General features: G+C 39.0%; 1 pseudogene; it reads right to left on the bottom strand.

The window, feature by feature from the left end:
• Positions 1-1,108: 1,108 nt before the first annotated feature.
• On the bottom strand, positions 1,109-1,239 carry Gm52226 (annotated as a pseudogene).
• Between the last annotated feature and the right edge of the window lie 3,904 nt (positions 1,240-5,143).

Genomic DNA, 5,143 nt, shown 5'->3' on the forward strand with positions numbered 1-5,143 from the left:
GAAAAGGAGTGGATCTCAGAGAGAAAGAAGGTGGGCAGGAGCTGGAAGAAGTGGAATGAGGGGAAACTGTGATAAGGTGTATGAGAGAGGAACCTATTTTTAATTAAAAAATCAAGTTCTGATATCAATGAAATATCATCACTATTTTTTCTCTGTATTTTGTGAAATACAACTTCCTTCCTTTCAAATTCCTTGTTGCTCCTAGTTTTATTTCCACTGATTCCCATTTTCTGAAAGTAGATTTTCAAAGATCTATGTGAATTATAATTTCTAAGTATAATTTCATCAGATCAATCAAGGTTTGTTCAACTACAAGTAGTGCATAAAATCAAATCTGTCTAAAAAAGAAAATATCAAATATAGTTTTGTCAGTGTTTGATATCAATTGAACTCCCCCCTCCTTATTTCAGCTAGGTTTCTGTCCATGTTGGCTAAAAGCTGAAGGGATTTTCTACTACTTGATATTTATAATTGGGGTTCCCTAGATATAACCCCTAAGTCTTTACCATCCTCTGCCATCAATCTACATTATTCTTTCAGTTGAAGTCTAGTACACCAGCTGCTGAGTATATGCCTTGTTGTCTGTCCTTTAATATCTCTGAAAACAGTCACTAATGGAATACTTCATTGTTTCATATTTGTACCAATAAAAAGAAACTTACTTACAAGAAATGGGTAACAATTACAGTCTCTAGCTTAAATCTCATTCTGATGCCCTTGTCACTGCAAGCAAATGAGATTCACAACATCTGCATAGCACAGCTTTTGCTGGTTACTTTCAAGAAATGGGTACCAATTACAGTCTCTAACTTAAATCTCATTCTGATGTCCTTGTCACTGCAAGCAAATGAGATTCACAATATCTGCATAGCACAGCTTTTGCTGGTTGGATGTAATCATAGTGTTATCAACAAGGCATGTTGAGAAGGACATCTAATCTTTACAATGTGAAGCACTTCAGACCTAGAAATAATGTACATTCTGGGCATAAATTTTGCATCGTAACTGGTGACTGATGATGGAGAAATATCCAGCTTAATTTAGGAAGATAAGTAGCCCACAAATCCAGAGCCGTATACTAGTTAACGATTAGACCTGTCTGTATTTTATTGTTTTCATCACTAAAATGTGTTGAAGTATATTTATCAGAAGTAGTATGCAGGTTATTCTTGTCTTCTAAAATTGTGCTGATAAGAACAGATACTACATGTGATCTTAGCCAAAAGGTCAAGAGGTTACTCACAGGCAAATGGATGGAACTAGAAAATATCATACTGAGTGAGATAACCCAGACCCAAAAGAACACACTTGGTATGTACTTACTGATAAGTAGATATTGTTCCAAAAGCTCAGAATACCCACAATACAACCCACAAATCTTATGAAGCTTAAGAAGAAGTAACACAAAAGGATGCTTCAATCCTACATAGAAGAGGGAACAAAATAATTAGAGGAGATAAAAGGAGGGAAGGACCTGAGAGTGAAAAATGAGAGCAAGATCAGGTATTGGAAGGGATGGGATAGAAGTACAGAGGGTCTGAAAATTGAATAGAAATATGTAGAAGTGAGGGATAAGGAACTGGGGGTAGCCACTATGAAACCCCTGATGCCAGGGAAGCAAGAGACTCACAGGATCCAATAGTGATGACTTTAGTCAAAATACCCTAAAATGGAGAGATAGAACCTGTAGACACTACCCCCAGTAAATTCGCACAGCCCCTGGTTGAGGGATGTGGCTACCAACCCATCTCAAAGTTTTGAATCCAGAAATGTTCCTGTCCAAAAGAAAGATAGGAATAAAAAATTGGAATAGAGACAGAAGGAAGGCCATCCAGAGACCACCCTACCTAGGGATCCATCCCATCTGCAGACACCAAACTCCTGACACTATTGCTGATGCCAAGAAGTCCTTGCTAATAGGAGCATAGTATGGCTGTTCCCTGAAAGGTTCTACCAGCACATGACCAATACAGATGCAGATACTCACAGCCAAAAATTGGACTGAGCCCAGGAACCCCAATGGAAGAGCTAGGGGAAGGACTGAAGGATCTTAAGGGGACTGCAACACCATAGGAAGAACAATATCAACTAATCAGACAACCCAGAACTCCCAGGCTCTAAACCATGAACCAGAGTATACTTGGAGTGATCCATGGCTTCAGATACATATGTAGCAAAGGATGGCCCCATATGACATCAATAGGAGGGGAGGCCCTTGGCCTTGTGGAGGCTTGATGCCCCAGCATAGAAGGATGCTAGAGGGGTGAGGCAGGGGTAGGTAAGTGGGTAGAAGAGCATCCTCATAGAGGGAAAGGGGGAGGAGTGAGAAGGGGGATAGGATGGGGCATTTGTGGAGGGGTAGCTGGAAAGGGGAATAACATTTAAAATGTAAATGAATAAAATAATTAATAACATAAAATAAAATTGTGTTGTGGTGCTGAGAGTCTATCAAACATCAGGAGGAAAGAAAAGGATACTTTGGTCATATGATTACCATGAGCAATTGTACTGGTTGCATGAACAATAGCAGTGGTACTCATTTAAAAAAATACTGCAAGAGGTTCCAGGCCTGGTTAAGATGGCTCCATCTATGCTACCTGCAGGAATCTTCACACAAGTACTCAAGAAGATGGAAGCTCTGCACTCTGACCACATATATGAGGATATAACTCCTCAACGTAAGAGCCGTCCTCACGGAAGAGATGGACAAGTTTCATGATTCTCATGGCATTGTAGAACATAGTCCTCCAAGAAAATCAGCAACCATCATCATCATCAGATCAGCTTGCCTCCTTGCAAGAGGTCATCAGGAATGGTGCTATTGTTTGTTGAAATTCACTCAGAGGGAGAGAATAATAGAGTCACTGAACCCTCATCTACTTTTTTACCCCCACACAATTTGCTTACACTTCTACCCAAGTAGCACATGAGCATCAGGTCCTCTGAAGTGTGCATATTTTTGAGAGTTTAGTTGAAAGAGGCTCTATGGGAAGCCATAATCAATGGTGGATGAAGACTCTTTAATGTGGCTGCGTTGGGGTCACCCACACTCCTTCCTGGAATTCTTCAACTATTTTTGGTAAATAACTCAAATAAACTCATTCATCCTCCACAGCGAATGCTGATGGAATTGTACTTTGACATTGGAACCTAATGAGAAGAGGGTAGAGATTGCTTATGTTTCCCTAGGGAAGGAAATCTTGCAACACATGGCCACCCACAAAATCCTTCCTAAGGAACTACATTTTTTGTTGTTGTTGTTACCACTCACCCCTTCTGTCAACACAATCATGGCAAATGTCTTCCTGGACTCTTCAGCTAGTGAACATGTGAGACTTTTCATCAAGGAGCAGGATTCATCATGTAAATGGACAATTTTCCTTCTTGAATGGCTCCACTTATAATCCTTGGGGGATATTAATCATCCAAGCTTCCTCCATGTGGTCCACAGAAGGGGAGGAAACCAGAGAGGAGTGAAAGACAAAGACACTCAGAAACATAAAGACATGAGACACAACATTCACTCCTCTTTGAAATTCCTTTTCGAGTTGTTCTTGAAACCAGTGTGATTCCTGAACTTGAATTCTCATCTCAAGATGACTCAATACAATTGTTCATTATTATAAACATGCTTTCTTCCTTAAGGTAATCCAAATTTATACTTACCTAAAATCATAAAAACTGGTAGACCTAAAGCAAGTATTCCTTTGATTGTAAATTAAGTTTAGATATTTACAACTATTGACTGGTTTTGGTAATGAATTATTATGTGTTAAATATTGGTTATAGATTATTTTATGAAATGAATAGTTTTACTTCATCTGTACAAAAAAATTAAAATGGAGTTCAGACACGGGATCTAAATGATCTTAATCTACTTTGGATTAAGCAGATTTTCAGTGGTGAAACGCCTCTTCTTAGGTTTATGTTAGCTCCTCTAAACCCTGTATTCTCAGGCTCATGCCCTTACTCTATCTCCTAAGATTAAACCCAGTGTGTGTTCTAAGTGGCCAATATGAAGTCATGAAAGTATACAAAATTTTGGTTTCTCCAACTCTTCACAAGTTCTCAGAAAAGGAAATCAGTGTGGTTTAGGGTCTGGAATGGTGATAGGATAGAGTTGGGTTTTAGGGGAGCCTGCTATCAAAGTGAATCTTCCTGTGTGTTGTTCTATAATCCAGAGGTCTGCAGTCTTTGAGGGGTTAGTTGCAAAGGAAAGGAAATTATGTAACAGCCAGTTTGCTCAGAAGTGAAATCTGTTCATCGTTTGGCTGGTATTTACTAGTGCCAAAGGTCAAAAGCTACCAATTCGAGAGATAGTGCATTCTTCCTCAGTGACTATCTCCCAGTCTGCGGGGCCTCGTAACTCCTTTCAAGTCTATCTGTGTTGCCTTCACAGTATTTTAATCACAAACATTCAGTCAGCCACAAACACATTCCTCTACCATTCCTTCATTGGTGTCTTAAGAATGAACTAAACTGTGAACTTACTTTAAAACAAAACTGAATGCTTGAAATGTCTGGCTGCTTCCTATCAGTACAAAAAAATATTGATTTGTACAACAGCTGCAAGTCGTTTCTGTAAGGATTAAGTTGTACCCAAGGAAAGGGGGTGGGGGGAAGGGCTGCCTATAATAAGGAAAGCACAGCGTTCTCTATGAAAAAGAAGGAGACATAACGCCCATAGGTTTTAATAGTTTATTAATATGAAAATGGCCTTAAAAATTAAATGAACATCTTTTTTATTGTAAGGCATCAGATTTCCAGATGAGAAGTGTCAGATCATAAACTTTTGTAAAGTTAGTAAAGAAAATGGGAGGCAGGATTTGAACCACATTGCAAAAACTGAAAGCATCAACTATAACAGCTATATTGGTCAAATGGTCCAAAAGGTCAAGGCTGCTCTGAAAAGAACAGGAAACATGTTTTTTGAGTTCTTTTCTCATTGGCCACTTTTTCCCATGAATGACAGAATCTATATCTTTTTAGACTGGCCAAAATTTTGTAACAATATCAAACACAAAATAGCTAACAAGTACTCTCAGTCTACCTGTGTAGCCTAGCAAGTCCCCTATTTGTATGTGCTAAACACTGTGACAATTGGTGTGAGGCATGAATACCCCACTGCCCCTGGCAAGCTCTT

The sequence above is a fragment of the Mus musculus genome, chromosome 15 (assembly GCF_000001635.26).
Source record: "Mus musculus strain C57BL/6J chromosome 15, GRCm38.p6 C57BL/6J".
Lineage (NCBI taxonomy): Eukaryota > Metazoa > Chordata > Mammalia > Rodentia > Muridae > Mus > Mus musculus.